We start from the raw sequence: 25,287 nt of genomic DNA on the forward strand, positions 1-25,287 counted from the left end.
GAGAAAAAAACACACATTACCTCCAAGGGAACCCAACAATGTAGCCAGCTTCTCATCAGAAATAGTGGAAAGTGGATGTTAATGGAATAGTACTTTGAAGTGAGAGAAAAAAACTTCAGGCTAATTCTACATGTCTGGTAAAATGACATTTTTAATTAAACAAAAGCTAAGATAATGTCTCATAGCAGGCATGTACTACAAAAAGTGCTAAGGACAGCTCTTAAAGCCAAAGGTAAATGTTACCAGGTGAAAATGGAATGTATTGAAAATTATGAACATGTGGATAAATTTAAAATACTATTTATAATAGTTCTTAAATTCTTTAAAAGTTAGTTGACAAACCAAAAACAATAAAAATATAGTGTGGGGTTTATAACATATGTCGAAGAAAATATTTTACAAGTTAAATGACTCAATGTTAAGTTAATACATTAGTTAATTTATAGATTTGACACTATTCAATCCAAACTAAGCTTTTTGTTGTTGAAATTGACAAGCTGATTCTAAACTATACACAGAAATACATAAAACCTAAACAAGCTGAAAACAAAAGAATAACACTGAAAAACATTATTTTATTCCTAAAAAGCTTCAGAGAAAGAGGATTCATAACATTGGTAAAGATAGAAAAATTGATCTTTGGAAATGATTATAGAGCCCAGAAAAATATATATATATTAAATTATTTATTTACATAATTATTTCCATATTTATATGTAAATAATCATTGTTTTCAACCAATGTCCAAATCAATTCAATGATGCTATATCAATTAGTCTTCATCCTTACTTTATCCCCCATACAAAAATTTGTTCAAGGTAATTCATAGCTCTGAACATGAAAATTAGACTCATAAATCTTCTCAAAAGAAACAGGAAAATTTATGAGTTTAAGGAAAACAAAATTTTCTCAGAACACAAATAAAACTAACCACAGAAGGAAATATTTCTACATGGCATTGTATGAAAAAACAAACATCATGTCTTTAAAAAATTCTATTAAGCAGATGAAAAGGCACAAGAAGAAAATATGCTTTATAGATATAATATCTAACAATGAATTTATGCAGAATGTATAAACAACTTACACACTTCAATACTAAAAGGGCAAACAACCACATTTTTAAAAATAAGCATGACTTTTTTCAGCTTGGCTATTATAGGTATATATGAATGCTACTGATTTGTGAGTATTGATTTTGTAGCCTGAGGCACTGCTGTATTCCTTGATCACTTCTAAGAGTTTTGTGGTTGAGTCCCTGGGGTTTTCCAGGTTTATGATCATATTATCTGTGAAGAGTGAAAGTTTGATCTCCTCTGACTCTATATGGATACCCTTGATTGCCTTCTCTTGCCTGATTGCAATGGCTAAGACTTCCATTATGATGTTAAAAAGCAGGGAGACAGTGGGCAACCTTGCCTGGCTCCTGATCTGAGTGGAACTGTTTTCAATTTTACTCCATTCAATATAATATTGGCTGTAGGTTTGCTGTAGATGGCCTCTATCAGTTTAAGAAATGTCCCTTCTATACCTATTTTCTTAAGTATTCTGATCATAAAAGGATGCTGGATATTATCAAAAGCTTTTTCTGCATCAATTGAAAGAATCATATGTTCTTTGTTTTTTAATTTGTTTATGTAATGTATTATATTCATAGATTTATGTATATTGAACCAGCCTTGAGAGTCTAGGATAAAACCCACTTGGTTGTGGTGTATAGATTGTTTGATGTGTTGATGGATTCTGTTTGCTAGGAGCTTATTGAATATTTTTGCATCCATATTCATTAGAGATGTTGGTCTATAATTTTCTTTTCTTGTTGGGTCTTTTCCTGGTTTGGGGATCAGGGTGATGTTTGCTTCATAGAATGTGTTGGGTAGTATTCCTTCTTTTTCTGTGTTTTGGAAAAGGTTAAGTAATATGGGTACTAGTTTCTCTTTAAAGGTTTGGTAGAATTCAGATGTGAAGCCATCTGGTCCCTGGCTTTTCTTTTTGAGAAGATTGTGTATAGTTGATGCTATTGTAGAACTTGACATAGGCCTGTTCAACATTTCCACTTCTTCTTGGCTAAGTCTAGGAAGGTGGCATGATTCCAAGTATTGGTCATTTCCTTCAGATTTTCATATTTCTGAGACTAGAGATTTTTTTTGTAATATTCATTAAGTATTTTTTGAATTTCTGTGAAGTCTGTGATTATCTTGTCTCTGTCATTTCTGAATGATGAAATTGGAGATTTTACTCTTTTGTTTTTGGTTAGGTTAGCTAAAGCTTTGTCTATTTTATTGACCTTTTCAAAAAACCAACTTTTTGATGCATTGATTTGTTGTATAATTCTTTTATTTTCAATTTCATTTAATTCTGCTCTACTTTTGGTTATTTCTTTTCTTCTGCTGGGTTTGGGGTTGAAATGTTCTTCTTTTTCCAGTTGCTTGAGCTGTCCCATTAGTGCCAAAGAAAATGAAACATCTGGGAGTGTACCTAACAAAGGACGTGAAAGATCTCTTTAAAGAGAACTATGAAACTCTGAGAAAAAAATAGCAAAGATGTCAACAAATGGAAAAACATACCATGCTCATGGCTGGGAAGAATCAACATTGTTAAAATGGCCATACTACCCAAAGCAATCTATAGATTTAATGCAATCCCCATTAAAGCACCTCTGTCATACTTTAAAGATCAGAAAAAACTAGTACTTCATTTTATATGTAAACAGAAAAAAACCTCAAATAGCCAAGTCATTACTCAAAAATAAAAACAAATCAGGTGGAATCCCACTAACAGACTTCAGACTATACTATAAATCTATAGTGATCAAAACAGCATGGTATTGGCACAAAAATAGAGAGGTAGATGTATGGAACAGAATTGAGAACCAAGAGATGAATCCAGACACTTATCATCATTTGATCTTTGATAAGCCTACCAAAAACTTAAATTGGGGGAAAGACTCCATATTTAACAAATGGTGCTAAGTGAATTGGCTGGTGACTTGCAGAAGACTGAAACTGGACCCACACTTTTCACCTCTAACAAAAATTGACTCTCACTGGATAAAAGATTTAAATCTAAGACATGAAACCATAAAGATTCTTGGAGAAAGTGCAGGGGAAACAGTTGAAGAAATTGGCTTGGGAGAACACTTTATGAAGAGGACCCCCAAAGCAATTGAAGCAATACCAAAAATACATTAATGGGATCTGAGCAAACTAAAAAGTTTCTGCACTGCCAAGAACACAGTAAGTAAAGCAAATAGACTGCCCTCAGAATGGGAGAGGATATTTGCAGATTATGTTTCTGGCAAAGGTCTGATAACCGGAATCCACAGAGAACTCACACTTATTATTATTTTTTTAAGTATAATTTCCATTTTATTTTTTTCCCAAAGGATAGTTATTCCTCAGTCCTCAAGAACTCAACTCCTTACATGGGCTTTGGTGGAGGTCTTGGGGCAGCACCTGCAGGTCTAAATCTGGGTGGAGGTGTTCGGTCCTTGCACATAGAGCTTGGGAAGCACATAAGTGTCGAAGACACTCGCTTCAGAAATATCCCTCACAGCCTCGGCCTCCACTATGTTCCGAATGACGAACTTCTTTATAGCTTTGTCTTTGGGAAGGCATCGGGCGCAGTTTGTGCAGCGAATAGGTTGCACATGGCCACGACCCTTTTTGGCACGACCGTTGGAGAACTCAAACTTATTAATAAGAAAAGAACAAGTGATCCCATTTCACTATGGGCAAGAGACCTGAACAGCAGCTTCTCCAAAGAAGACAGGCGCATGGTCTACAGACACATGAAAAAATGCTCCATCTTCTTTAATCATCAGAGAAATGCAAATCAAAACCACTCTGAGATACCATCTAACTCCAGTAAGAGTAGCCCTCATAACAAAATCCCAAAACTACAGATGTTGGTGTGGATGTGGAGAAAAGGGAACACTTCTCCACTGCTGGTGAGAATGCAAGCTAATATGTTCCTTTTGGAAAGAAGTTTGGAGAACACTCAGGTATCTAAAAATTGACCTGCTGTTGGATCCTGCGATTCCTCTACTAGGAGTATGTCCAAAAGACAAAAAAATCCCTTTGCAAAAAAGATATTTGCACCAGATTATTCATTGCAGCTCAATTCATAATAGCCAAGTCATGGAAGAAGCCCAAGTGCCCATCAACCCATGAATGGATCAATAAATTGTGGTATATGTATACCATGGAATACTATGCAGCTTTAAAAAAAAGATGGAGACTTTACCTCTTTTATGTTTACATGGAGGGACCTGGAACATATTCTCTTGAGTAAAGTATCTTAAGAATGGAGGAAAAAGTATCCAACATACTCAGTACTTCTATGAAACCAACTTACATTTACTCACACTTTCTTATGAAAGATAGATCATAGTGATAGACCAGGATGAAGGAGAGAAATGGAGTGGGTATGGAGGGGATGGAGGAGGTTTTGCTAGAGGGAGGGTAAAAGGTGGGACCACACCTATGGAGCACATTGCAAGTCAAATCTATCAAGTGTAGAACATAAATGTCTTAACACAATAATCAAGTAAATGAGGTGAAAGATATATTAATTAGTTTGATGTAAGCATATCAAATGGTATAAAAAAATCAACACATTGTACCCCACATATGCATAAATGTATTCAGGATCTATATGTATATGACTTAATAAAAATAAAATACAATAAAATAAAGATAATTCCAAAGTAAAAAGTAAATAAATAAAAATAAGCAGAAAATTTGAATAGGCAATTTACAAGAATGATGTAAAATGTCTAATAAACATAGGAAAAGATCTTCATCATTATTTTTTTTTCCAACATCATTAGTTTTCAGGAATGAAAATTAATACTATCAATGAGATATCACTTTGTACACGCTAAAATTAAAAAGACTGACAAAGCCCAGTGTTGACGAAAATGTGTAGTAGCTGGCAGGCTCACAGGTTGCTGGCAAGAGAGCATAAAATATTATGATGTTCAACATCTTTTTCTATGTTTATTAGACATTTTATATCATTCTTGTAAATTGCCTGTTTAAATTTTCTGCTTATTTTAAAAATTTTGATTGTTTGCCCTTTTAGTATTGAAGTGTGTAAGTTCTTTATACATTCTGCATAAATTCATTGTTAGATATTATATCTATAAAGCATGTTTTCTTCTAGTGCCTTTTCATTTGCTTAACAGAATTTTTAAACCACTTCAAAAATTCTTTGGCGGATTTTTAAAAAGTTAACAAGCACATACCCAATAATAAATCGATTTGATTCCTTTCCTAAGAGGAAGAAATATTTATCCACAAAAAGTCTTGTACATGAATATTCATAGCATCTTTATTAATAATAGCCACAACGGGGGATGCTCACATAGTGATCAGCAATTATGGTATAGCCGTACAATGAGATGCTACTTGGCTATAAAAAAAAGAATGCATTACTAATACACACAATAAGGTGAATAAATCTAAAAAACTTAATGATTAGTGAAAGAAGTTTTACACAAAGGAGTATGTAGGATTTGTTTTTATTTATGCAAAGTTCTAGAACAAGCAAAACTAAACTATGGTGAGAAAAATCAAAATAGAAGCTGCCTCTGTGTCAGGTGAGTGAAGTGATGATTGACTATAAAGGCAATGGAAATACTTTCTCTCTTGTTTTGCATTATGGTTACATTTGTCAATATGCATCAAAATGTACACTTAAATCTATATTTTATGGTATGTAAATCATGATTCGAAAACTAGGCTAATTTATCACTTTGTGATAAACAGAATGTAGTGAATGCACTGATAAAGCACAATATTCCCTCTCCTCTGTCTCTTATCCCTGTCATATGAATTGAGAAGTCTACCATCTATGGCAATTCTGGCAGGTTGGGGAATGCCAGCTTGCGTTCAACTTCAGAAGACACAATAGTGTGCCCAAGAGGAATGTTGAAGAAGACGTCAAGATATATTATTGGTCATTGGATTAAGATTCTTACAATAAAATGTTAGAGGAAGGGCCCAGGTAATTGTTGTCTTGAGTAAGTAAGAAACTCACCCTAATGTGTGCTCAGCCTAATGGACAAGAGAGTTGAATTCTGTCAAGATTAACAGACAGGTGACAAAAAAGGACCATTTTGGAATGTGATCCTCTGTATCCCGGGTAAGCATGTCATCATTCAGACAAAGCTGAATTACAGCTAGGATTCTTTGAGCCATTCCATTTCCCTTGCCAGGTAAATGGCGTCTCAGCCATTTTACTGGGTGGTATTCATGGTCAAACATCATTTCCCTATTGTTGCTGTTAGCTTTCTTAAGTTCATGGGGAGAGAACACTATTACTGTACTTCTATTCCTCACCAGAGTTCTGAACCAATAGAGAAATGTAGCAAAATATCAGGTGGATTTTTACTGAGTAAATGGTGTTGGTGAAAGCAGCTTAGATTTGCGGGCGTGTGGACTTCCCAACATGTAGCTGCAGGATCAGGATTATTTCCTGTCCAGCTAGAGGTAGTGCTGAGCCACTCTGCCCCACCACCAGGCAGAGCTCATGAGGCTGAGCTTCCTGCAGGACTGACAGTAATCAAGAATATGAGTGAGCTCTTTGCAGCCCCGTTCCCTTTCAAGAGAGAAGGAGGAACAGGATGAAAATCACACCTTGTTTTTCTTCCAGACTTGCAAGATACTCCCTTTCTCTGAGCATGGTTTGGAATGTTCTGTTGATGGAGCTCTACTGGAGAAGCAGGGACGATGCATTTCTCATGGTGACATTCTCCACGCCCAGACCAGTGTGACTGTCATTCACTATCCACACTCAGGCTTGCTGAGCCTCTGGAAGCAAGGATTGCCTATACACTGTCACCCCAATTCCTATCTTCCTGTTACAAATCCTGTTCAATTAAATAAACTGGGTTTGATTGCATGCCTTTCTAGTGCTATATACATGGATGGAGGTATCACAGAGACTTTTTTCTCATGCACCACCTGCCCCCAAGTAGACCTTGGTGGAACCAGAGAGTCAGTACCATGGTGTGTCTGAGGCTCTGGAGTCAGACTAGGCTTGGATCTCATTCCAGCGCTGCTCGTCGACATGAGCTGAGACAAGTACTTTAACCCACTGTGTTTTAGAGTTCTCATTTAGACCAAATAATTTCATTGTGCTACTTACTTCATATGGTTGTTCTGGAGTATGGCAAAGCAAGAGCTCCATAAGTTGTGGTCTCTAGCCACGAGCAAGGAACACCCTACTAGGCAGCATTGGGTAGACCCATCTTTCATCTTTTTCTATGTTCCAATTTCTATCATCCCAGTCTCTGAGTACTTAATAATGTTGACTTCCCTGCATTTTTGTCTTTCGGTAGACTGTGGCTTTGAACACCTCACCCTTTGAACTATCCATGGCACCCAGCAGCTCTAGACCTCTTCTTAATCCCCGGTGACTCTGATTTTGGACCACAGCCGGGGACCTGGATGCTGTTTATTTTCAGCACTGCCCCCGTGTGCCCTTGGGTTTATTTCTGTTCTAGGCTGCTCAGCAAGGTGCTTGCCTCTTTGTTTTGAGGCAGAGGCACAGTGTCTGACCTTCGGAGCAAACGCCTTCCCTCTGCTGCTTATCCATGACCTCCACGTCTCCCTGTGCTGCTGCCTGAGTCAGCTCCTTCCCTCAGCCACTGAGTGGACTGAAACACTAAAAATAACAACTCTCTGCCCTCTTAGCAGAGAGCTCTCTCTTCCTAATCCCCCCTCTGACATCACCCTGAAAACACTTATTCAAACCAGTGTCACATCACACTCAGCTCACGTCAGTGTGACAGCACACCTACCTCTAGTTTGACAACTACTAAAAAATGCCCACTGTGACCTTGGGTCAGGCTCTTATCTCTGGGCATCAGATACTCAGAAATGTGAGGAGGGTGTTGAACACCAACCGTCTTCAAGGAACTTTTCAGTTCTGTCTGAAACAGATGAATGTGGTAAGGGTTTGTTGTTGTTGTTGTTAACCTTATTGCTTCATTTATAGTAATTTCCACTTCTATTAAAAAGTAGAGAATAATACTAAAGGTTAGGCACAATGGCTCACCCCTGTAATCTTAACAGGAGCCCGGGGATGGTGAGTTTCTTGAGCTCAGGAGTTCGAGACAAGCCTGAGTAAAAGCAAGATCCCATCTCTACTAAAAACAGAAAAACTAGCCAGGCATTGTGGTGGGTGCCTGTAGGCCCAAATACTTGGGAGGCTGAGGCAAAAGGATCACTTGAACTCAAGAGTTTGAGGTTGCTGGGAGCTATGACACCACACCATTCTACCGAGGATGACAAAGTGGGACTGTCTCAAAAAAAAGAAAAAAAAAAAAAAAAACAGGAATCATACTAAAGTAAATTACTAATAAAAAAGAGGTAAAAATGGGTGTTAATCATTTCTTATAATGGAACATAATATTGTATCTGGCTGTGATATCATGAGGTGGCCAACGTGATGACATTCAGTACATTTTGGGGCCTGGAAGCCTGATGCTTGTACTCACTTTGTGATTTTAGCCATGAGAAAATGACATTTATTGGCCTGAAGTTGAGGCAATAAAAAGAAAATAGAAATGGAATGTATTGTCTATAGAACAAGTAAGAGAAAAATCAGCTCTCTTATTCTGGAGTCTAAAATGATTCCATATTTTTCTGTTCCTGCTTATGTGTATATAAATATTGCTGACATGAAACACCAGGAAATAGCCTGGTTCCTAGTGATAAAAACATGAAACATTAGGGTTTGAGAATTACAGGCTAAAAAAATACATATTTCCTATGTGATATAAAACAATTAGAATTTTGGTTCCACAAGAACAAATCTGATAGTATTTTTTTAATTCTTCCCTATCTCATTCCACTGATGAAACTAGCCCTGCTTTCCATCCAGCCAGGCCACCAGAATGCCCTGTTCCTATTCTCTCTTGTGTCCTGGGGTAGAAAAGCATTTATCATTGGGGCGTGATTGGAGAACATCTTGCTAACACTTACGTACACTACCCTAGCTTATCACAGTAGAGAAGAATCCTGGAGATCTAGGACCTGGAGTACATTTCCTGTATATAATCTGTGTCAGAACCTGTCCAGGGCAGAGATTCTCTCTATAGAAGACTTCAGGAGTAGCCAAAGTGAGAACAGACTAATATTAATGAAGATGTTGTACATTTGCACAGTTCCTAGTAATCATACACATCATGTTGACATTTTGTTGTTTGATCAGTATGAGCAGACACCCACATTAGTTGAAGTTTTTGTTACATTGTGTGGTTGGTTGATTTAAGCTTTTTTTCAGAACAAAATTAAAACTGAGTATGATGGCATTTAAAGGGTAGCATGCTGAAGCTCAGAAAATAATACCCAAAATGAAGGTCTAAGAAGCAACAGACATAAGAGTATCTCTCTGACTTTCTCCTGCCCTCCTGTCTTTCAGTCCCCTTCTCCCCCAAGGCTAGCCAGAGAAGTTAGAATCTCTCTTTCATCAGGCAGCTCATGGAAACTAGCACTCCTTTTCCCTAAAGCCAGCCATAAAACCTCAAAGTATTACTCTCACTTTTCCTCTGCCTTTTTGCATATGAACTGGACATAAAGAAATTTTCTGACCTAACTTGTTTGACTGTAGATCATAAACTCCTATTCCAGAGAGGCCCTGCCCCATACCCAGAGGCAGGAATGCAGCTCAGACAGGCCAAGAAGAACCAGACTGAGAGGCTTTGCAGCATTTACCCACTCAGTCTATTAGCTTTAGATTATACCCTTTATGTCCAATCATTTTTCCACGCAGTTTCCCGTACTTTGTGAAGCCTAAGCAAAAAATATGGACAATTTTCCCTGTATCTATCTGATAGGGCTAAGTGCAGGGACCTGCCCCAAATAGAAGCAAGCATAGGGACACGGAAACGAGCGCACAAATCCTCTTCAGAACGGAATGAGTGCACCAATCCCCACCCCCCAAACTTTTACATTCCCACCCTGCCTTAACCCACGTGCTAACTTCCTTTTCAAACTCAGCCCACACACACCTGATTGAATAAAGGCCATGTTGCCCACACTACTCCTCTCTCCCTCTTCCTCCATTTCTGGGCCAAAAACTCTGGTAGTTAATGCGTCCCAAAGCTGGCACCAGTCACGTACTAACCCGGGTAGTCAGACTTGACCATCCAGTGCCTAGTGCATGGGGACCCCTGCCCTGGGCCTGGTTTTGGGCTGGTTAAAGGTCCATGGGGGGTGCCTGGTAACCTCCCCAGTCCCAGCCTCAGCCACTTCCTCCTCCTTGTAACTTCTCTTTTTATCTTTGCTTTAACCTCATCACTTGTCTACCTCCAGTTTCCGATATGGGGACTGCGCAGTCACAGATTCTCCCTTCTTCACCTTTAAGCTGCCTCTTAACTCACCTCAAGTCTCTACACCAGTGGTTCTCAACCTTCCTAATTGCCGTGTTGTTACAAATTCAACAAAGGGGTCACAACCCACAGGTTGAGAACCACTGCCTTTATCCTGACCTTAAACCTAAACACCTCATCTTTTTCTTTTTTTTTTTAATTAAATCATAGCTGTGTACATTAGTATGATCATGGGGCACCATACACTTGGTTCACAGATCGTTTGACATAACCTCATGTTTTTCTATAATACTGCTTGGCCTATGTACAAACTAGACAATGGCTCACAATGGCCTGAAAATGGCCTTTGACCTTTCCTTCCTCTCTGACCTCAACAATTACTGTAGGGAATTGGGCAGTGGTCAGAGATCCTCACATCCAGGTCTTCCTCCTCTTCCAAAACATTCCTTCTGCGTGTTCATCTTGTGAAACTTCACAAGATTCCTTCCAGAGGCCAAGCCAGCCCTCCCTGAACCCCCCAAATCTCCCAATTATCTACAATCTTCCTTTGACCCAGCAGACAATCCTCCCCCTTTTGCTCCCCACAGTCTCCCCCACCTTAGTCTCCTCCCTACCCTCAGAATTCCACCCCATCCCCCCTCTCTCTACTGCCCCCCACCCGCCTTCCACCACCCCTGGGTGGGAAGGGAAAAATGGCAGACCTAACTTCCCCATCTCATGCTGGATCTGGCCATGCCTTTGGATCTTGCACTTCTGGATCACCACAACCTCTGTGCCCCCTCCAGGAAGTTGCGGGAACAGAAGGTATCATCAGAGTTCATGTCCCCTTTTCTCTCAGACCTGTCCCACATAATGCAGAAACTAGGTTCATTCTCCACAGATCCTACAAAACACTCAGAAATTCAGATATGTAACCCAATCATGTGGTCTGACCTGGCATTCACACCTCTACCCTAACTTCAGAGGAGAGGGAGCAGGTGTGGGCCTAGGCCCAGGTCCACACTGAAGATCTACACAGAACAGACAAAGCCCTGCTAGTGCTAGGGCTATCTCCTGGGAATACCCCAATTGGAATTACCAAACTGACACTCTTGGAGTTTCAGTTTCTCTGACTAAAACCACATGGTTCAGTTTCTCTGAGAGGTACTTAAAAAAGCAGCCCCTGAGGTCATCGATTATAACAATGTGAAAGAAATAACCCAGAAACAGGTTGAAAATCCTGCCCAGTTTTTAGCCCGTCTTAAAGATGCCCTCCACCGCTATACTGCCCTGTCACCGGAGAGCAGTGAGGGCAGGCTCATTATCAACCTGCATTTTATCTCCCAGTCTGCACCTGACATCTGGAAAAAGCTCCAAAAATCCCCCCCATGGCCCTCAGACCCCCACAATGAGATCTCATCAACCTGGCCTTCAAAGTTTTCAATAACTGGGCCCCAGGGCCAATTCCCAGACAAGACTGGCAGATTAACTTCACCCATGTGCCTCTTGTATGAAAATATAAACTTGTTGTTTGGGTTGATACCTTCTCAGGGTGGTTTGAAGCCTTCCCCATGGCAGGTGAGAAAACCCATGAAGTTATCTCCACCCTCCTCTACAACATTATTCCTAGATTCAGCCTCTCCAATTCCATTCAGAGTTACAACAGCCCAGCTTTCATTAGCTAGATCACCTCCCAAACATCATAAACCCTAGGAGTCCAGTGGCACTTAAGTGTGCCTTACAGGCCCCAAATCATCAGGGAAAGTAGAACAAATGGGCAACATCCTTAAACAATATCTCACCAAATTAGTGCTCCAACGCAAAAAAGATTGGATTAAGCTCCTCCCCATTGCTTTACTCCTCATTTGCTCTACCCCTCGCAAACCCTTCTTTTACAGCCCTTTTGAAATAATGTATGGCAGAACTATTATTCTAGGCTCTGGACCCTCTCCAGACTCCATCATAGGAAACTATTTTCCCATCCTCCAGGAAACCAGGGGTGAATTTAGAGAAACAATAAACTAGCTCTTACCCTAACCCTTAGCAGAGAAAGTCAGAGACCAATTGGCAGGACAAGTTTTCCTCAAATCTCCCTTGGCCCATAGGACCCTATCCCCTCACTGGACAGGCCCTCACACCATTCTCTACAGCACCTCCATGGCTTTTCATATATCAACTCACTTTTACCACCAACTTTCCCTAGAACTCAACAAAGATATGGAAAGAGTAGCCAACTCTTTAGTCACCCTATAACCCCAATTAATTCTTCAGCAGCAGTAGTCTTCAAAAATTGCCGAGCCTTAGATTTACTTACAGCAGAAAAAAAAAAGTAGTTCTCAAGGAAGTGGCATAAAACTCTGGTTTATATAACATCTTCACAAAGAATGATCAAAAAAAGGAGGCACATGCATTTTTCTGGGAGATGGATGTTGTTTCTTTGTCAACCAGTCAGGAATAATCACAGGCAGAGTAAAAGAACTCTGAGAATGGGCTCGGTGCCTGTGGCTCAAGCAGCTAAGGTGCCAGCCACATACACCTGAGCTGGTGGGTTTGAATCCAGCCAGCCCAGGCCTGGGCCTGCCAAACAACAATGACAGCTGCAACCCCAAAAAATAGACAGGCATTGTGGCAGGCACCTATAGTCCCAGCTACTGGGGAGGCAGAGGCAGGAGAATCACTTGAGCCCAGGAGTTGGAGGTTGCTGTGAGCTGTGATGCCACAGCACTCTACCCGGGTTGACAGCTTGAGGCTCTGTCTCAAAAAAAAAAAAAAAAGAAAAGAAAAGAAAAAGAACTCCTAGGAGGAATCAAACAGAGATAAACAAACCTAATGCCTTATCCTTATTTGATTTCTGGCCTCCTTGGTTACTTCATATTTTAGGGCCACTAATTATAATCTTTCTCATTCTCAGTTTCAGACCAGTAGTCCTCTGCCTAATCTTCTGATTTATTGATCAAGCAGTCACCCAAAAAACAACTGCTCATATACTTGCCCTATGCAGATATCAATCAATTCAGACTGAAGACCCAAGAGTGCTCCTCTAAACACCACCTCCTTTCCCCTCCTTCCTTTTTTCCCCTTATAGGCAGCCTAAGCCAACTCTCAAATTGCAGGAAGCAGTCAAAGAGATCCCATGCCCAACACTCCACTTCCTTATAATAAACTAAAAAGACAGGGATGATAGGGCCAAGCACAGGGACCCACCCCAAATAGAACTGGGTGCAGGAGCACAGAAACAAGTGCACAAGTCCTACTCAGGAATGAGTGCACCAGTCTCCACCCCACGAACCCTTATATTCCCACCTCACCTTAACCCATGTGTTAACTTCCTTTTTGAACTCAGTCCACTTGTGACTAAGTGAATAAAGGCCACATCGCCCACATAGAACCTGGACTCTATTTCCTCTTATTCATGTCTTGGAATAACCTCTCAGTATCTTTGGGTCTTCATACTGATGGTTCCCACGTATATAAATTTGTATGCCTTTATTTCCAGTTAATTTTCCCTTTGCAAGTTGGTTTTTCAGTGAACCTTCAGAAGACCATAAGAATTTGGGAAGAAGGGGGTGGGGGTCTTGGTGTGTGACACACCTTTTGGGGGTGGGACACAATTATAAGAGGGACTTTACTTAACAAAAGCAATCAATGTAGCCTGGTTTCTTGTACCCTCAATGAATCCCCAACAGTAAAAAAAATGGGGGGTCGGGGGAGACAAAAAGAATCTTTCCCTTTGTCTTCTACAAATGGAATATGCCAGTTTGGCATAAGGACTATTTTGAACCGAAGGCAATTGAGAAAAAGTAGATACAAGAAAAGCTCTCTGCTTTCTTCCTAATTGCCTAAAAGTAGGACATAAATTATGAAGGTATACCTCCTCTCTGTCCTATCTATCAGGAAGGACAAAGATGGATCACTGAAGATAGGTCCTTATCAGCCCAATAGACAGCACCGGAGGAATTTACATAACAAATATTCCTAACCTACCTCTATCTACCATATATCTGCCTTCTAATAATTTGCCACTCCTAAAGAACTCAAGGTCCCTTTCTTTTGTCTTATTTCTTCTTCAGAAATTTATGGTTCTTTGTGAAGATGTTATATAAACCAGTTTTATGCCACTTCCTTGAGAACTACTTATTTCCTGGTTATCTCCCTTGTGTATATAAGCGATACATGCTAATAAAGTCCTTGGGGGGCTTTTGTTGTTATTGATCTGCCTCTTGTTTCAGGGATCCCAGCCACAAGCACACAAGGTGATGATGATTCATGAACAGTATGGTTTAAATCATTTCATTCATGAGCCCTTTTCACTCCTTGGTTTTTGTTCAATCTGTAGCTTCAGTTTAGAATGACTATTTTGATACAGGGTTTTCCACTCAGGGCTGGGATTCTCCATTCTCTAGGACCAGGTGAGCTCAGAAATCAGACCCTCAACACTAGGCACAAACAGGCTGCCCTTTCCAGATACACCCTCTGAACTCTAGCAGGGTCATGAAAGAAGCAGCGTGAAAGGTTTTGGGTGGTTTAACCTTGAGTAGGGAGCACATAACCCTAATTCCTTCCCTGAGACAAAAACTGCAAAGACCTAATACTACATATACCTTTAGACAAAGGACTCATGCAAGAGACTTCCAACTTGGGTCTTGCCCTTTGCCAGAAGCTCGGAGTTTTTTACTCCTTTTTTACTCCTTTCTGTTTATCTTATCTTTTACCTATTTGTGGTCTGTGGGTTCATTCTTCGAATCCCCAAGACCAAGGACCTACTAAAGAAAGATATTCCAGTAACAACTTCATCCTTCAAATTTTAACTCAAGTACTACTATTTTCAAGAACGATTCCAGAGACGCCCCACCCCCTGCACTGTTGGGATTAATTCCATCTTCCCTCTGGAAAGATGTTTGATATCCCAGAGGACACGAGCTGGGTCTCAGTCATCCTTACCTTTTCCATTATGGCACAGTCCTTTGACTGTAGAAGCTCAACACATGGTTTTGAATTGTATATATTTAAAACAAAGATCAACAGGTTCCATAGGGTGCTGGCTTACAGGATGAAGAACTACTGCCAATGCAGTGATTAGCAAACTCTACTACAAATTACCTACAGAGAAAAAATTTGAGAAATAAAGGTTATATTATACAGAATTAACTTGGAAGCAAATAATGAAAGATGAAATACAATGTGTTGGAGAAAGTGCATTGTTTTCTATTGAAAGTGTTTAATGTTAGATTATTTTAGAGACTGCATTTTCTGTATTAGCAGCCACCCAAATGGCTCCTGCTGCCTCACTTTAGCTGAGCCCCTAAGGAGATAATGAGAGAATTTTAATTTCCAGCTACTCCCTGCTATGTCTACACAGAAGCATGTGCAGGGTGGAATAGTTACCTCATGTACTCACAATCCTCTTTCCCAGGAGGCTGTGGAACCAGCAAAACCAGGATCATCTTTAAAGAAACCACAGTGTAGTTGGTGATCAGAATTATATTATAGCTTGTTTCATCTATGGACAACATTCAAATAGCTAATTAACTTTGATCTATACTTTGGAATTTTTCTAGCAATCTACTTCCTGACGATTCTAAATAGGGAAAAATTTGTTTGCAAATTGGCATTGCAAGATAAGATTTCTGTGAATAGAACCACTTTTTAATGCTGATGTTCCTCTCTGGTTAACAATATTTGCTCCACTTCCGTCAACCCTGGAAGAAACTAAACCTTTTGTTTATCCAACCAAAAGGAATGCACTGTGGTTGTCCTGTCCTAGTTGAGGAAATTGTCTTAATAGATTCATCTGTTTCCTACTAAGCATCCACCAAACACAGAGGCAGGAAGGAGGTAGAGTGGCAAAGTCCTGCTATGGGGCAGGCTGAGACTTTTAAGTGCAAATGCTTGAGCAGCTCATAGGGCCTTGAGCCAATCTTATGTTGGAGTTGTTCGCCATTATCATTGTCATTATGATTAGCATTGCCTTTGTTATTAGCCTCACTTACCTCCTGATGATGACCCATGAATTCAGACTGGGCATTATTGGTTGCTCCCACAAGGTTGGAACATTTCTGTTGGCATATTACTTCTGCAGGGTTGACATTATTCACCCCTGGGCTCTGAGAAATTAAGTGATTATTCAAAGTCTATTAATGCCAGGAGTAGAATTCCAACCTAGGCCTGTCTGCTTTCAGATAAAATTACTCTATTATCTTAAGCTCAGATCCTTTAAAGTGAAGAAAGATGAGCCCACACCTCTTGTGCACTCAGACCGTCAAGTGCATTCCATTGTGTCCCTTAGCTGTTTTCACTTTTTTCTCCTATTTTATGAACTTATGTTTGCATCCTTTTATGATGTGAATAGATGTCCCAAATCAACCCTGGGAGGGGGAGGACTGTGAGCAGCCCCTGGTACAAATAAACAAAATGTTCTGCAGATTGCTCCTGCCTACCTACAGCTTTTTCTTTTTCTGTCCATGACTATGACTAATTCCCACAGCAGCTCCCTAATAATTCATGTGTTAAGCCATGGAGCAGACATCAAAGTGCTGTAGAACTGATAGAATTTTTGTTGAGTCACATTGCCAGAGGCTACAATTATTATGAAGACCTTTATGTGATTTACAGCTGCCTTTAGAAGAAAAAAAATTTATCTGTAGTACTATTTTCACATTCATCCTTGCTCTGGTGTTTGTAAAGCAAATTCAAGCACAGTCTGTTACCATAATGAGTAGTATCTACTCAGACGTATAAACTTAACATCAATCATGTTAAGAATGAGATAGTTTTCCTGAATACACAACAGTTTTACTAAGGGTTTTAGCTTGAAAGGTTTCTAATTTCGTCTAAATTTTATGTAGGGTTCATGTGTCTGAGAACTTTTTCCTCAATAACAGATTAAAAAAAGTGAAGAAAAAAAATTTTTTTACATATACATGTGTTTATTAGGTTTCCACTTTTTGCCTTCACAGAATGAAAAAGGCTTAAAATTTAATAACAATAACAATGTTTAAGATAAGGACTAGAAACAAAAACCTCGTAAGGAACTAACAAAGATAAATACATTCAGAAAAGAAATCAGATGATTGCTGCATCAAAATATTAAGCAATAATAATAATAATAATAATGTAAAGAAAGTAACATTCACATTGTCAGATAAGAGTATGTCTATTATAGAATGCTTTGACTCTGAGGTTCAGTATGGAGTCATCGATTAACCTCTTCTTCTTATTTTTCTCCCAAAGTATCAAAGAAGAGACAACTAATATTTATAAATAAAAGTAAAAGATAATTTAAAAAAACAGATCATGCCAAATCTTACAGACAATAGAAAAAGAAGAAATAATTCAAAATCATTCCACTTAATCTGGATATACCTGATATTAAAATTGGAGAAAATATATTATTATAAAGGGGAAATTACAAACTTTTATTTTAATTGTTGGATTCATTGAGGGTACAAGAAACCAGATTACACTGATTGCATTTGTTAGGTAAAGTCCCTCTTACAATTGTGTCTTGCCCCCAAAAGGTGTGGCACACACCAAGACCCCACCCCCGCCCCTCCTTCCCTCTCTCTGCTCTTCCTTTCCTGAACTCCCTCCTTCTTTCTCTCTCTGCTCTCCCCTTCCCCCACCCCCACCATGTCATTAATTGTCCTCATATCAAAATTGAGTACATAGGATTCATGCTTCTCCATTCTTGTGATGCTTTACTAAGAATAATGTGCTCCACTTCCATCCAGGTTAATACAAAGGCTGTAAAGTCTCCATTTTTTTTAATGGCTGAATAGTATTCCATGGTATACATATACTACAGCTTGTTAATCCATTCCTGGGTTGGTGGGCATTTAGGCTGTTTCCACATTTTGGTGATTGTAAATTGAGCTGCGATAAACAGTCTAGTGCAAGTGTCCTTATGATAAAAGGATCTTTTTCCTTCTGGGTAGATGCCCAGTAATGGGATTGCAGGATCAAATGGGAGGCCTAGCTTGAATTCTTTGAGGGTTCCCCATACTTCCTTCCAAAAAGGCTGTATTAGTTTGCAGTCTCACCAGGAGTGTAAAGTGTTCCCTTCTCTCCACATCCACGCCAGCATCTGCAGTTTTGAGATTTTGTGATATGGGCCATGTGAAGGAAAAAAATTTTAATTTAAATGATTATTTTTCTAGTAAAGGCCATTTTTTTCAAGTCAAAAATGAAGCCTTTAAAAAAATTCAATTAGTAATACTTACAAGTCTTCTGCTTTTAAGTGTGTTTCCTTTTGAGTATCAGAGTGTGTGACCCCACATGGGCACTGCTGGCCATGGTTATGCCTGCTGGTCATCACACATGGGCAGAGTGTGTTATGGGTTAGATTGGGTATCCTAAAATTCACATGTTGAAGTCCTAATCCCCAGAATGTGAATTTTATTTAGAAATAGAGCTTTTAAAGAGCTAATGAAGTTCAAGTAAATTTATTAAGGTGGACTCTGGTGCATTATACTGGTGTCCTTATAAAAAAGGGAAATTAGGGTACAAGAAGCCATGTAGGAGAACTGCACGGGTACTTGAAGACGGCCATCTGAGAGCCAGTGAGTGAGACCTGAAGTGGATCCCCCCTCACAGCCCTTGGGAAAATCATCAAAGTCATCACAAATCTGTGAGGAATTAGCAGATGAGGAAACTGAGGCTCAGACACAGGGATTAACAGATTGACACAAGGCACACCACTCCTCTCTTTTAACATGCTAATGCTTAGAATGCTGTCATTGGTTTAACAACAGCTTTTCCAGAAGACATGCCTCCATCTTAAATATATTTATCAATCATGAGATGATTATAATATTATTAACAAATATTTTTATTAGTGCTTATTGGTATCAGGCATTGGTCTAAGCTCTTTACAGGTATTAACTAATTCAATCCTTCAGGGATTCCCTATGAAAGGAATTTCTGTAGGGAAGAAAATTTTATTTTATAGACAAGAAAACTGAGGTGCAAGGTGACAAACTTACCATTTTATATGACTGCCTAGTGGCTGGGTTTGTTCCTGAGCGAGAATAGTACACATTTGGAAGTTGTTGTCTTAGCTGATATCTTGGTCCATTTGTGATGTTATAGCAAAATTCCCTAGACTGGGTCTTTATAAACAATAGAAATGTACTGCTGACAGTTGTGGTGGGTAGGAAGTCCAAGATCAAGGGACCCACAGATTTAATGACTTGCTTTGCTTCATAGATGGTGCCTTCTCACTGCACCTATAGGTGCATTTAGGTTTGGTGCCCCTAGCTCACACTTGAGGCCAATCACATACACCCAGACCGGCAGGTTCAAACCTGTCCCAGGCCTGCTAAACAACAATGAAAACTGCAACGACAACAACAAAATAGCCAGGCATTGTGGCAGGCAACTGTAGTCCCAGCTACTTGGGAGGCTGAGGTAAGAGAATCACTTAAGCCCAAGAGTTTGAGGTTGCTGTGAGCTGTGATGCTAAGGCACTTTACCACTCTACTGAGGGTGACATAATAAGACTGTGTCTCAAAAAAAAAAAAAAAAAATAGAAGGGCACTGATCTCATTCATGAGGGCTGTACTCTCATGACCTACTCACCTCCAAAATGCCCTGCCTCTTAATACGGTCACTTTGGGGATTAGGTTTCAGCATATGAATTTGGAGAGAACACAAATATTCAGACCATGGTAGCTGGGTTAAAGGGCTATGCTGCCTGATTGAATGCCATTGCCCTTTTTACATCCCTCACCAGACCCTTAAAAATAGGTATAATCTTCCTAATGAAGAGGTTAAATATGTGTCTGATAATTGGTATGTTATTTGGGGGTTAGGGGGAAGCACAATATTATATATACCTCACCCCAAACAGCAAAAGGAATTCCTATTGGCTTAATAGTATCTAATGGTAAAACATTAAAAGACAAAGAAAAAATTAGTGAAAAATATAAATACCTCCTCTTAGGCTAGGAAGAACTGAGAGTAAAAGCACAGAAATAAAACATAAAGAAAAAATTGATAGATGTGGATATAAAATATCCAGATATAAATATCTGTCCATTAATTAACACAAAAAACACAGAACAGAAACAAAACTCAAAAACAATTTGGACCATGTGCTTTGATTTGGGGGAAAAATGAAAAATAAAAGTCTCATGCTCATCCTGGGAAATTTTCTCCACAAATTTAGAAAATAAAGGTAACAAATTTATTACTAAATAAGAATTAAAACAGACCATGATACACATCACAGATAGTATGCTAATGAGCTTACAAAAAGAAATCTGACCTTTTTCTACAGTCCAGTAGATACGATTCATCACATATATGTCCTCAGGATTCATAGTAATTTGTTCTCACATGGAGGACTTGACAACCATTTGCTAAACATTTACCTAATAATTGGGGTAGATATCTAGGCTAATTAATAGCCTTTATCTGAAAGAAAATAAAACTTCTCTTATCTCTCTGATAAGCAATAGCTAGATCTAAGAGCAAGTTCCTACCACACTAGAAAATAGAGGAACTATTTTCTAAAATGATTTGAAGAGGCAATTCACAAAAAGAGAAATTTGTAGGCCCATTAAATACATGAAAATAGGATCAATGCATTAATTATCAAAGAAATGAAAATGAAAACAAGATTTAATATTCACATATCAATTGGACAAAAGTTTTAGAGCAAACAGACAAGGTGTAAGTTTTCTGGGAGATAGTTTAAGAGGGAGTGTGAAAAGTCTTGTATAAATGTTCAAAATTCTTTTGCTATTGAATGAATGTATTTATTCCCCCCCCCCCAATTTTTATGTTGAAGCTTTTTTTTTAATATGTTGATGTCTTAAGCCCCACTGTAATGGTATTAGAAGGTGGGAACTTCCAGAGATGATAAGGTCATGAGGGTAGAGCCCCCATGAATGGTATTAGTGCCCTTGTAAAAGAGGTCCTGAGGCCAGGTGTGGAGGCTCATGCCTGTAATCCTAGTGTTCTGGGAGGCTAAGGCAGGCAAGTGGGTTGTTTGAGCTCAGGAGTTTGAGACCAGCCTGAGTAGGAGCTAGATTCTGTCTCTAAAAATACACACCCAGTCATTACGGCAGGCGCCTGTAGTCCCAGCTACTTGGGAGGCCGAGGCAAGAGGATCTCTTGAGTCCAAGAGTTTGAGGTTGCTATGAGCTATGACACCATGGCACTCTACCCAGGGCTAATGAATGAGACTCTTGTCCCCCCCCCAGCCCTCCCAAAAAATAGGCCCTGGAGGGTGGATTCCTTTGCCCCTTCCACCAAGGGGACTTAGTGATAGATAAGATGGCTATCTGTAGGCTGGCGCAGGCCCTCACGAGATAATAGAGTATGCCACCACTTTGACCTTGGGCTTCCCAGCTTCTAGAAGTGTAAGAATTAAATTATTATTGTTTCTAAGTCACCTGGGCTGTGGTATTATGTTATAACACCCTGAACAGACTAAAACATCTGTTTTAGTAGCTCAACCAAAAAAAGCATCAGAGATGTACACAGGAGTTTATATATAAGTATATTCTTCAAGGCATTCTTTAAAACATTGTGAAATTAGAGAAACTTTGAAAACAGTCCATTAACACATTTTGCATATCCATATGATATATGTTATTAAAATTGAATTGTCATAAAATTTTTATTTACAGAAAAATGTTCATGATGCAATGTTAGATGAAAATAATATACAGAGGAGAGAAATAGTTGAATTTGTTAACAGTTACTATCTGTAGGTACTGAGAGTAATTATGACTTGACTTTAATCATCTTATTTTTCTCTCCAATAAATATGTACTTATAACTGAGAAAAGCCCCACATATTTAGAAAACATTATTACACAGAGACAGGCAAACAAAAGGATTGAACTAGCAGACATCTGCGGTACACTTCAACTGAGCTCTGTCAAATTGAGAAGTGGCTAGAGGTCTTGGTGGCATCCTTATTCCAGTGACCCCTCCACAAAGCTTTCCTGACATCTCTGGACTGTGATGACCCCTCTTTCTTTCATGTTCTTAACGCACTGCTGTGAGAATGATCCACTTTGCTTCAATACAATCTTGTGTCAAAAGGAAAATGACAGCTGAAAAGAGCTTTGAAGGTCATCTGGCTCAGCCCCAAAATGTTGGGACTAATGTGAGTGAGCCCAGAGAGACTAAGTCAGCATTTATTTCTGTATTCAGCTTTTTTTAGCATGCCGGGGAAGGGTGAGGTACTTAGGTTACTCAAGGTAGGAGTCCGTGGATCACCTCAAGGAAAGGACATCAGGGAAGTTAGAAGTACAGTGGCACAACCAGGCTTCCAAGGACACCAGGTATTATTAGGTCATTTAGGAGCAAATTTGGCCACCAGGTTATCTTTTTTTTTTTTTTATTAAATCATAGCTGTGTACATTAATGCGATCATGAGGCACCATACACTGGTTTTATAGACCATTTGACATATTTTCATCACACTGGTTAACATAGCCTTCCTGGCATTTTCTCAGTTATTGTGTTAAGACATTTATATTCTACATTCAGTAAGTTTCACATGTACCCTTGTAAGATGCATCGTAGGTGTAATCCCACCAATTACCCTCCCTCTGCCCATCCTCCCCCCTCCCTCCCTTCCCTCTCCCCCTTCCTCATATTCTTAGGTTATAACTGGGTTATAGCTTTCATATGAAAGCCCCCAGGTTATCTTGAAGGCTCTTTCATCCCAGATGAGCTCTGCTCCTACCCTAAGACTTGATTGATGGTTACAGACACTCAGCTGCTCCCAGTTTCCACTCATTTGTCTCTACTATTCTCCCCTTTCCTTGCTGATTTCTGTAGTCATCGTTTCTGCTGCTCTCAGGCTCCACGGTCTTTCTAAATATCTTTCAGCATCTGTCCGTACCACACATATCAGTGTTTATGCTGTTTCTATGGATCAAATAAAAACTCAAACTCCTCCTCCATCACCCGATTAACACACTAGGTGGAAGTCCCTTCTTTGCATATCAAAAGACGCCAGCCCAGGCAAATCCACATTTTCAGGGTATTGAGACTGTTTGGTACACAGAACTTTGGCCAGTGCTTAAGAAATTCTTCATCTTTTTTAAGGCTGCATGGTATTCCATGGTATACATATACCACAATTTATTAATCCATTCATGGGTCGATGGGCTCTTGGGCTTCTTCCATGATTTGGCTATTATGAATTGAGCTGCAATGAATAATCTGGTGCAAATATCTTTTTTGCAAAGGGTTTTTTTGTCTTTTGGACATACTCCTAGTAGAGGAATCGCAGGATCCAACAGCAGGTCAATTTTTAGATCCCTGAGTGTTCTCCAAACTTCTTTCCAAAACGAATGTATTAGCTTGCATTCCCACCAGCAGTGCTGAAGTGTTCCCTTTTCTCCACATCCACGCCAACATCTGTAGTTTTGGGATTTTGTTATATGGGCTACTCTTACTGGAGTTAGATGGTATCTGAAGGTGGTTTTGATTTGCATTTCTCTGATGATTAAAGAAGACTAGCATTTTTTCATGTGTCTGTAGACCATGCGCCTTTCTTCTTCGGAGAAGCTTCTGTTCAGGTCTCTTGCCCATAGTGAAATAGGATCATATTCTCCGGAGTAAAATGTCTCAAGAATTGAGGAAAATGTATCCAATGTACTCAGTACTTTTATGAAACCTACTTCTATTTACTCACACTTTCTTATGTAAGATAGAACACAACTATAGCCCAAGATGAAGGAGACAAATGGAGTGGGAAGGGAGGGGAGGGGGAAGGTTTGACAGAGGGAGGGTAAAAGGCGGGACCACACCTATGGAGCATATGGCAAGGGTACAAGTCAAATCTGTCAGTGTAGAACATAGATGTTTTGGCACAATAATCAAGTAAATGAGGTGAAAGCTGTGTTGATTGGTTTGCTCTAACCACGTCAGATTGAATACCAAAAAAAAATCAGCACATTGTACCCCACATATGCATGAATGTATTCAATGGATCTATGTGTATTTGACTTAATAAAAAAAAAAAAGAAAGAAAGAAATTCTTCAGCTAGTGCTGAGGCACCCAGGTGGTAAGGCTCCCTGAAGGGGGCAATACAACGTGCAGATACCTTGTTAAACCTTTGTAAGCCTAGTTCAACCTTTTCCCAAGTATTTCTCTCCAATTCAATTGAAGCATAAAGTTAAGACACACAACTCTTTGTATTTACTGATAAGGTAATATAATTGCAAACTTTGACACTATTATTTATAACAAATAATTTGGAACCCAGTTGATAAGCCTTTCTTGAATTCATGATTGTAATTCAGTGAATTAATATTTTTTTCTAAAGTCACTTAGCTCGTTAGTGGCAGGACCAGACCAGAAGTCCTGATTCCCAGCTCAGAGCATTTCCCTGGGAGTCCCGACCAGGGAGGAATCTCCTTTACAGCTCAGCTCAGTGCCAGGTGTGATTGAGATGACAATTAAAGGTCGCTGACTTTAGGGTCTTAGACTCTGTTTGGGATGATAACACAGACACAAATGAAATATTTAGGAAATGATAAAGTCAAATCCTAAAAGCAAGAGCTGTTCTGTCTAATTCTAAAGATGCTACTTTCATGTGGCTATTTAAATTTAAGTTATTAAATTATGTAAAATCAAAAGTTTATTTTCTCAGCTTTACCTGCCACATTTAAGTACTTAGTGGCCACATGTAGCCACATGTAGTGTGGCTACCATGCCAGTGCAGACAGAGAACACGGCCATGATTTTGGAGAGTTCTGTCGGATTGTGCAGGGCCGGAGACCAAAAATCCAGTGTCAGTTCAAAGATGAGAGAAACCAGATCTTCTGGTGTTGTGGGCATAAGCACCTCTGATTAAATTTCTCCAGTAGCTCGGCATTGCTTTCTGAATTTAGTACAAAATCCTTGACAGGACAAAGGAATCCCAGTAAAATCTCACTACCTGCCACTCCTCATTTCTGAACTCTGCAGCCATGCCACTTTTCTCTGAATAGGCCAT

The 25,287-nt window shown here is 39.4% G+C and overlaps 1 pseudogene; it reads right to left on the minus strand.

Moving 5' to 3' along the window:
* Nucleotides 1-3,363: 3,363 nt before the first annotated feature.
* On the minus strand, nt 3,364-25,287 carry LOC128596358 (40S ribosomal protein S26-like; annotated as a pseudogene).

Source organism: Nycticebus coucang, chromosome 10, assembly GCF_027406575.1.
Source record: "Nycticebus coucang isolate mNycCou1 chromosome 10, mNycCou1.pri, whole genome shotgun sequence".
Taxonomy (NCBI): domain Eukaryota; kingdom Metazoa; phylum Chordata; class Mammalia; order Primates; family Lorisidae; genus Nycticebus; species Nycticebus coucang.